At 41.4% G+C, this 10,576-nt stretch overlaps 1 protein-coding gene across 1 annotated transcript in view; it reads right to left on the reverse strand.

Annotated features, from left to right (window-relative positions):
• The window catches only part of prss35 (serine protease 35), a 5,235-nt gene extending 2,725 nt beyond the window's left edge, over nucleotides 1–2,510 (reverse strand). The window contains exon 1 of the mRNA XM_069143394.1: nucleotides 2,375–2,510. The gene's annotated coding sequence lies outside the window, so the exon portion shown is untranslated. The remainder of the gene's footprint in view (nucleotides 1–2,374) is intronic.
• Nucleotides 2,511–10,576: the final 8,066 nt, after the last annotated feature.

The raw sequence follows: 10,576 nt of genomic DNA on the forward strand, positions 1-10,576 counted from the left end.
TCCACAAGCTGGTCTGACTTTCAGTTATTCAGTGAAATATTTAAACATCCACAAGTTGGATTGGCACAACGTTTCATTAATAATGGTTCCCAGACAGTGAATCATAATAACTTTGGTGGTCCACAGAATGAACCGTAGTCTTTAATCAGCTTTAGTCCATCATGTGGGAAAACTATGATTTCATGGGACTGAGTCCTCTTAATGAAGAATAAATACACAGTTTATTTTACAGCCACAAGGAGGTGATGTTGCCCAGATTATTAGAGACATTCAGCTCTAGTTTGTACAATCACAGGGGCAGTTCAGCACAGTGTTTGACAGCACAACATATTTCAGTGTGTAAACACTTGCCAAAATGGTTGGTGTCATTCTTTATATGAAGCAGTTGCACTCAGTTTAAAGTATTGTTGCGATCTTAAAACATGTCTTCAGAGCTGATACATTAGATGTTGTGGTTCGGGAGAGATTTATGTCCTATAGGTCTTGCTGGAGGCTGCGGGCAGCGGGAAGGAGAGAGTGAACCCAGATCCTTTGAATGAGCTGAGACATTGGCTTGGAGGTTTGCCACAATGGTTAACCTTCTTCTTCAGTAATGACCATATCTGGTTTCCTCAGCTCCACTGAACTCCTTGCAAGCATACGAATGACATCAAATGGAGAGACTATGCAGGCTGCAGAGAGGCTGATGCTTCTACTGTATGTGTGTGAGGCTGCCAATAATCCCGATAACTCCATAAAAAAAAGTTACAATGGGTGCGTTTTAATGGATTCAGCAGACCATCACTTAACTACGGAGGAGGAGTGCTTCATTTCATCAGCATGGCTGTGGGGATGAAGTCACTCAGGCGATTTCAAACACTCAGAGTGGTTTGGATTTTGGAGCAGTGCAGCAGGAGTGTGAATCCAACGGTTCAGAGTGAAACTCCACAGGGATCGCCTTCATGATGCCTGTCTGGGGTTTTTTAAATGAAGTGTGACAGATGAGAGGGCCAACCTTCAGGGGGACAGTATAGCTTGGCCAGAAGGGGGGCCCACAGACACACATTCCCTTTCAATTAGATGGTAGTGCAGTGTGAAAATGAGATGCTGCCTTTTTTGGCAAAGCTCCCAGGAGACTCAGCTGAGAGGGAGAATGAGGTCATTGCATGTACAGCATCACCTGTGGACCAGATCAGTGCTTCATCTCTCACAGCAGAGACTGTGTATTCAACTTGGCAGTTGAGAGATTATTCAGATTTGGTTTTCAGTGTCATCGAACTGAGTCTGACTACGAAGGGGACTTTTTGGCTGAAGTGTACCACGCAGCGTCCAATAAAACATACCCAGTGGCCAACATCTAACCAGCCTGCAACAGACGGCAATAAAATACAAGCCCACAGCAGCTGTAAAACACTCTCAATAAATGAGAAGACAAAAATGACCCCTCGTTTCTGTTCAGCTTCACACTCCGACCGCCAGACTCAGACACAACACAAATCCAAAGAGAAAAGCCTGTAATTACTCAGGAGAGAGTGGAAACTGATATGCTGCCATGAACGCGATCATTTCAACTCAACTATTTTCCACTGCAGTCAGCCGAACAAGAGGCTGTGCCCTCTTCATCCCTCAGAGGAGGGAGTCACAGGGAAGTGCTGGAGGCACCCAGGGAGACAAAGTGACCAAAGGATGGCGCTATGGCGCAAAAAGTCCATATCCAGCTCAGCAACCGCTGGTCTATTGTCTCGTTCAATGTGTTTGTTAAAAGGAGTGATTTCTTTCATTTTGACCCAGTTTCACAACTTAAAATAAACGTATCTCTGTCAGGCAGAGTTTCCAGATTGTTTGAAAGACTCACCAGACAGACACTGCCAAAAGTTTACAAGAAGAAAATGTGTCCAAAAAAAGCCTGTTTTAAATCTTATGAAAATGTCTTGATGAATGTATGAGCCAGGTATTTTTACAAATATTACGACTGACATTGTGATGCAATTAAATAAATGAGATATCCAGCAAAAGGTGAAAAGGAAAACATCTGCAAATCCACATCTGCATCAGCTGCAAAGAAGAGGGACAATGTGTCTATTAATTATAAACCTATAAAATAATTTTTAAAAAAATCTATAATTCTTTGTGCCTTAATTGAATGACATTACTCTTTTTTAAAAAAAAATAATAATTGAAAACATAATTAAATGAATAATAGTGAACTATAAAATCTCAATAAATCACCTTGAAGATCAACAAAAACAAAACTGAAAAAAACATTTTTAAAAATGAAACAATACCGATAATAGATTCAAGTTATTACAAAAACAAAGAAAAAGAATAATAGAGCACATTTCCCTTCATGTGTCCATCGACAGATCGTGATAACTGAATGACAAAGGCTTCCTACCTGCTCGCATCCGATTGATGGATATGCCAAATCCGGTGTGTATTGTTTGTTTTCCCTGGATATATACAAATATGATCCCACTAGAAAACAAAGTGCATCCCAGACGTCCTGCTATCAGCGGGGCGACGGCTGCCTTCTCCTCATCGCTCCTTCAAAGAGGCTGAGAGAAAGTCGCAGCCGGGACGCTGCGCTCAGGCTGCACTTGATGCTGAGGAGGGAGGGAGGGAGGGAGGGAGGGAGGGCTGAGAGGGGAGGAAAAAAAAAATCTGAAAAGGACTTTTTTTCACTCGTGACAAAAGCTGTTCACATATGGGTGGGACCAGACCATAGATCTGACTGAAGGCTGAATTGGGGTGAAGTCACTGGGCTATTCAGCAGCAGCCCGGGCGGGAGGTGAGTCGGTATAAACTCCGGCAGGAGGAGGAGGAGGAGGAGGAAATGAAACGCACCTCAATCGGTGGGATTTCCAGTGAACTGTGAAGGAATTAGTTCCAGCACTATCTACAATAGTTTCTGAGGCGTTTCCATTGTGGTCCGTGAGAGCCTCAACATCTGCAGCGCTTTTATTCTGCAGGTCCGGTGAGGCGGAAACACCGCGGATGTTGCACGGAGTTCCCTGAACAAATATATGACCTACTAAAACCTACATTAAACATTTTCCATAATCATTCATTTGAAAGAACAACCAGCAAGTCATATTTAGATGTTGTTTTTTTTTTTATCACATGGATGACGTTTTATTGACACAAATTATTGATATCTTTCTATTCATCTTGTCCATCCAAACCCACTAAATAGACTTGTGGCCTCTTTAATGGACCATCTATTTGGCACATTTTAAGTGTTTTTTGAAGCAGTTACATAATTTCTTTGAAGTTCTCTGTCCATTAAGCCTCTCTTGACTGAAATGTATTCCTTTAAGTGGTTCAAACTAACTGTGTTAGTGAGAACACTCAGAGAACCACCATCATAATCATTATTATGAATGTTTGGTGCAGAAATATTTAATAAAATATCTTTCCATGTTCAGAATTTTATGATTTATTGTCCATATTGAAACCACGGTGCATTAAAATACACAAATGTGTGCAGGAAACAATCAAATGTGAAAATGTAATTCTCCTGCTTTTGTCTCTCACCTGGTCAGTGAAGGAATAATTTAGGTTCTGTTACTTGCTAAAAGGCACTCCAGCAGATTTGGACACTGATGTGTGTCTGAGCTCCTAACTTGTTGACCTGCTGCCTTCACTTTGTAACAACCCACTCAAATAATGTTTCCTGTTTGCATTACACAAAGTCAGTGGCACCACAGGGAATAAAGGAGAGGCTGATAGAGGAAGAATGCCACGGTGACTGGTTGAAATCTCAATGAGCCAAAAAAAGACATGGAAAAAATGTGAGGGAGAGAGAGAGGAGGAGGAAGAAGGAGGAGGAAAAAGAAGGAGTGTGATGATACAAATCTGGCTCAGGAGGGAATGAGGCAACCAGGATGTTAATTGGAATAGAAACTGATCTGTCACTCACTCTGATGTACAGCAGCCTTCACTCCAGTTCTCGACAGGCTGCTTATTAAATGACACCTGTTACTCAAACTCTGTGTGTGTGTGTGTGTGTGTGTGTGTGTGTGTGTGTGTGTGTGTGTGTGTGTGTGTGTGTGTGAGAGAGAGAGCGAGAGAGAGAGAGAGAGAAGACGGGTGGCCGACACACCTGACCGCCATGATAACGATGGATGCTCATTGATGTGGTGATCACACTCGTGCGGGTGTGTGTGCACACATATAGCTACAAAGCTTAATATGTTCTCATTAGGATGCGAATTTGGAGGTACATGTTCTCTCCCTCCTGCTGGGTTGTTGATCCTTCAGACTTAATGAATCAATCAAACCGACCTAAAGTTTGTGATCTTGACCCACTGACTAATGAAAACACACAAAGAAGAATAGATTATCAGCTCTGGTGCACAATGCTCAGAGTCATGCTCAGCATATTAATTTATGCAGAAGGCCACACAGGCTGTGGAAAAACATTGTTTATGTGACATCACTGCTGCTCTCTGAAGGGACTTTTTGAAGCTAGAGTTGGGTTACCGCTCGCCACAATCTTTCTCAAACGACTGAAGCCACAGTATCTAAATTACTCAGGTGATGAGTGGGAGGAGCCGAGGTGGAATGAGGATGTTGTGATCACTACAGTTGAGAACCTCAACTCATTTTCAGTCAAGTAAACAATCCTCCACCCTGAGGTATTGTGGAGCAAAGTAAAGTAAAGTTTATTCAAACAAGATGACCTTCTCCTCAACAATGACAAAAAAAAAAAACACAGAGAGGAAGAGCTGTTGTGTTCAATTGTGCTTTGACTGGAAAAAAATAAAAACGTGGAGCTGCAGAGATCAAACAAATAAGAAAACAAACATCAGCCATAATTTGGATTGTATTTATCTTCTGTGGTCTGTTCTTTCAGTTTTGTGTTTCCTGTTTTTTTTTTTCTCTAGGTTGAATGGTGAGTCTGGTGATCATCTTTTTATTAGGCCACTTAATGAGCCTCCAGCTTTATCTAACAGTGACTTCCTGCTGAGTTAAACAACACGTAGCTGCATTCAGTTTTTGTGGAAACGCTTACATTCGCCATCAGCTCTGACTAAATGTTTTGCTGCAGCAGTATGAATGCAGGGCAGGGTAACCATATCAAACTGTGCTCACTGCATATGACATTCAATATTTGCTCAACTGATATATTTCATACAACCTTCATGACTTGTATGAGTCAGTTGTTGGTACAGGTGCAGATGATACACTGCACTGTACAAAAATGAAAGAAAAGTTTCACATTCTTGTAAAAAAAATAAATAAATAAATTTAAAAAAAGAATTCGGTGAGGCTTGATCGACTGAGTGCTCCAGATCAGATTCACCCAAATGGACTGTCATAGATCACGCTGTTCAGACTGATGAAAACCTCCTGTTCAGGATGAAATGTCTGAAGCACTTCAAATCAGAAAACACGACAACTGTAGCAGTGTTAATAGTTGTTTTAGAGAACAAAAAGCAATTAGAAAATGTTAATAGGAAATAAAGAGTTAAAGCTTCAGGCTCACAGTGAGTACAGTCCGGTAACTCGGCTCATATAAGCGTTTACACAGCCACTCTGAAGGGAGACCTATCATCATAAATTGGGTTCTGGTTCGCACCAGGCTAAAATTAAGGTACAACAAAGTGACCTATAATTGATCCTGTATAAGAGGCTGTCAGAGGAATGACTAGAACTGAAGTCATCATAATTGTGAAATGAGACACGTGTTTGTTCATAAGTTAGTTTGTTACTGAAGAGAAAATTCAAAGCAAAGAGAGAAAACTGTCTGATGCCACATATTGTCTTCAGCCTCTCATGTGTGCCACTTAAAAACAAATCTGTTTGTACGACGGCTTTATGTTTAATTATTATTGTGAATTTGGCAGCATGCTCCGGTCCTCTCTCAGGCCACTCGACACCATAACAAACTGTAACTGCTCTCACCACGATCCTAACACATGCAGACAGAGACACAGTAAATGCTCCTGTTTTCAGTTAAGTTCAAGGTCAAAGGTCACAGGGGAGGAGTGAAACAGCACACAGAGCAGGAGAGAGAGTAAGCGAGGGAGGCCTATGCTGCCTGCCCAGTGCCGTCCATATAGAGAGGCAGTGAGTGATATTTGTGATGGGGGCAAGCGCGGTGTGGATAGAGGAGCTTTTGTGTCGGGTGTCACACCCTCACGGGAAGTGCTCCCTTTGCACTCTGCGCCTGCAGACGGATGGTTATTGGTGGAGGCTGAGTTGAAGGAATTTCATTCGTTGTGTTTTGGTGCGCTGGATGACAGCAGTAAACCAGTACATGTATGGGTGTGGTTCTTAAAAAAGTACACTAAATTTTGGGGAGATTGGCCCTCTGGGCGACGGTGCGTCTCTGTCCTCAGTGATTCCTCAGTGAAACTCTTTCTCAAAGGACCTTGTTGCTCTTTTAACTGTATTTAGGTGTACACATTAAAGGCGGCCGACTCCTCTGCTCAGACCACACTAATAAACCATCTCGGAGGGCCGCACTGACCCTCGGTTCACTTCCAAAGGTTTTATTTTGACAACTGACTGCTCTTTTAGCGCCGCTTTGCGCTACACAGACCACCATTGATCTGATAGGATCCTCTACCTCACTGACTCGCCCTCTCTCTCTCTCTCTCTCTCTCTCACACACTAACATTAATACAGTATATATATGTGAATATATACATACATATAAACAGCAAAGGGACAGCTAGTTAAAGCTCTCACTTACATCCACATCCACTTTATAAGCTTTTCTAATAGTAAATATTTGGGTAAATGGTTGGCATGCCAGCGCTCAGAGACGAGACTGTACATGATGAAAGGATGACTGAAGTCACACGTGCTGCTTTAAATCTCAGGTGCAGACGAACAACGCAGCCACAGTCCTGCTGCAAAGACGGGCTTGTGAGGGCAGGTCACAGCAGTGCCACCGTAAGAAAGAAAAACATCAGCTTATCTTTTCATGTTGGTGCTGCTCAAGAATTTAAAATGATGCTTTCTTTTTTTTTTCAGTGTGGGATTGTGTCCGTCCTCCAATAAAGGAGGTGACGAGAGAGGTTTTGCTCACAACTGAAGGTGAGACGAAGTGTCACATCGACATGCCGGTTTGCTTTGCTGGACTCGTTTTGTCTACCTTCCCGTTCTCACCCATCCGTGTAAACTTTGCTTAATAACAGAGGTGTGATGCAAAGAGAGAGTGAGCATCTTGGGCATCTAGAAGGACTTCCAGTAAGAACTCTTGTTGTGGAGGTATTCCAGGAAGAGATAATGGTGCCGTCCCAGAACATATTGGTGAGATTGTACTTCCCATATCGCCATGGTAACCTCCTTGATAAAAGCAGGACCCGGCTACGATGTGCAACCACGACTAAATGGAAGGAGTGATGGATTTCTAGAATCTCTTCCAAGACCCAATCCTCATTTTCATTATTGTGATAAAAGGAGTTGCTGAAAGCATATTCCCGTGCACTCTGCTTTCAGCTCTGTCTCATAGTCATTGTACAGTAAACTAAATTCTTGGTTTTGTGATTGTTGGAACTTTTTTTCTATCTTGTAATCTTTTCAGTTAGTTTGGGCCTTGTGGTCTTGTATTATTTTGAAGTCCTCCCTCTCTTGTCCTTCCTGTTCCTGCCCTTGTTTCTTTTGTACCCCTTGAACTGACTTTCTGTTGTGTTTGGAGACCAAGTTGTTTGTCCCGTGGTTTGTTCCCCGTGGCTGTTTAGTTTATTGTCTTTTTGTTCTACTTTTTTGATTCTACCTCTTATTTGTAGGTTTTCACACTTGTGGACTCATTTAGTTTTTTAGATTATATGTCTTTATTATTTAAGACTTTAGCTTTCGTGAGAACCTGATGGCATGAGCTGAAAAGACAGTCACGAAAGAAACATGGATATCTGCACAAAGCTGCATGGTAATCTACATAAAGATTTCACTAATAACCACAAATGTCAATCTGCTGGTGGTGCAATGAGAAGTCAGGGCAACACTAGGGCATTTTAGAAGTAGCCATCTTGCTATTTTGGAGCCAAAAGTGACCATATTTGGACGAGCTGAGAGGAGTGAGAGGTGAATCTGACTCGATCTGATTGGGAACCCGAGGACACTACGCCTGGCCCACCTATAGTAGAAACCTGACTGCACCACAAGCCTAATATCATTTAATCACGGATGAACCTGATCTTTAAGATAAGACTGACAGACCCATTTAGCTTTCATTAGTGTGGCTACAAATTGCCACGGCAACTGTTACAAACAGATGGGCGTCTTTCTCACCGTCTCTGAGTGTTTCTGTGTGGCCTCATGTTTACACTGACTGCCCATAATCTCTTCCTGCAATAAAAGCATAAAAATATCTTTCCACATCACACGCCTGCATGCACCTGAATCATCCACCATGGATGTCCTTAATCCCCTCTCTGATGAAAAAAAAAAAAAAAATCCGCCCTCCAGGTAAGAAACAGAGTGCCTGTTGCTCTTCTGCACGGCCGGGACGGTAGTTAAACGTGTGAGGTTTCCAGCTGTGATTGATGATTTTGTAATTTGTGCTCCTGCACAGTAATGGTCAGTTCAGCAGCCTCAAAGCACATGAAGGAAACAGCATTCAGGATGCAAGTATCGTTTGGAGAGGAGAATAAAAAATAGGAAAGCACTTTCACTGACCTCCCTTTCACATACACAGATCTGCTTGTACGGCTGCTGTACGGACAAGACAGAGTTTTAACATTGTCGAGATACTCCTCAAAGATCCTACACATTAACTAGCTTTAAATCAATGTGTGCTCCCAAACCCATACTACCATATTATTTAGTATGCAAGAAAAAGATTTAGTATGTCCCAAAACATAGTATGTGAAATGCAGAATACCAAAAGTGCCAGGATGTCCAACTGCATCCAGTTGTATTTTGCAGTATGCAGGCCAACGTCTGGAAAAGGTGGTGGAGAGGAGGACGCTGAACAAACTATTGTCCATCTTGGATAATCCTGTCCACCCTCTCAACCACCTGCTGCAGGGACAGTGGAGCACTTTCTCTAAAAGGTTCCTCCAGCTCCGCTGTCACAAGGACAGATACAGGAGATCATTCCTGCCCACTGCAATAAGACTGTACAATAACTCACCTCTGGCAAAATCCATCACAGTACAATAACACTGTTGACTGTGTTTCTTGGTTGCTTGTATATTATATATATAGATATATACTGTACTGTATGTATATATATACATATATATATATATATATATATATATATATATATATATATATATATATATGTTGACTGTGTTTATTGGTTTGTTGTATATAATATATATAGATATATAATGTACTGTATATATACTGTATATACTGTGCATTTTATATTTTATATTTATATTTTTTTTACTGCTATTTACTGCTATTTTATTTTATTGCTTTTCTATTATATTATTCTATTCAATTATTTTATTCTATTGTTTCTATTATTGCTTCTGTATGTATGCTGCTGTGGCGAAAAAATTTCCCCTCGGGGATTAATAAAGTATATACCTACCTACCTACCTACCAACATGTTTCTATGGCTGTTCTGACCCACAATCTCTGCTTAGCGGAAGACATGTCACGTCGACTGAGCAGCCAAGAGAGTTGGTGGAGCGAATGCTACGCCCAATTGCAATTCCCAAAAGGAAGAAAAGGCATTAAAAAATAAGTGGAATGTTAAGTGCAGCACTCGTTCCAATCTGCATCCTTTTTCCTTTTACCATGAATGTCGCACTACAGATTGGGGCGATAGACTGTATATTAAAGTGGATGTAGCCCCGGGGCAAGAAAATGTGGCCAATGTTGAAGTGCCATAAACTGCAATACCACCAAGAAGTTGGTATAGAGGTTGGTTCCAAAAAGGCTATGGCTCCATAGACTCCAATTCAACTTATCATGAAATACGGAGTCAATACATTTTTTTTCCAAAAGTTCTTAGTGTTGTTAGCTAAACTCACTCCTTCTTATTAGTTTTCTGGTGATCCATCTGAAAATAATCCCGTCATTGATTAGAAAATAATCCTCAAAAAGCCGTGTTTCCGTGTTATGTCCGCTTGGTCCTTCCCAGCTCGTCCAAATACGGTCACTACTGGCTCCAAACCTCTCAGACCGAGCAAGATGGCGACGGCCAAATCCAAACTCAAGGCTTCATAACGGGCTTTCATCACAACCTAATTGGTGACGTCTCTGTTGGTTGCCGCTTGAATGCAGCAGATATGATCAGAAGGGTCAAGTTCAAGACGTATTTTATGATAAAGTAGTATGTCCCAGTTGTATGCATACTGGATGCAACAACACATATTCTTCAAGGGTAGCTGCTGTATGTATAAAAGAAAAAAAAGGATCAAAGCTTTTATTTCTGGTTCGAGAACAGTTCTTTAGGAACGTCTTTCCTTTTCATTTATCCCACTTCTGTCAAAACACTGAACACGACTGAGAAATATGACCTTGAAGAGAGAAAAAAACAAACAGGGAATCTATCTTTGATGATGATGATGATATGATGTACACATCAGGCACGGTAATGTTTCAAACAAGAGTTTGCACAAGATGTTGGCTGACGTTAAATCAGTTTCCTCTGCGGTAAATTTAACAGCAAACATATATTTAG

The sequence above is a fragment of the Embiotoca jacksoni genome, unplaced genomic scaffold, assembly GCF_022577435.1.
Source record: "Embiotoca jacksoni isolate LCO1_2020_lvr unplaced genomic scaffold, fEmbJac1.0.p SCAF_11, whole genome shotgun sequence".
Classification (NCBI taxonomy): domain Eukaryota; kingdom Metazoa; phylum Chordata; class Actinopteri; family Embiotocidae; genus Embiotoca; species Embiotoca jacksoni.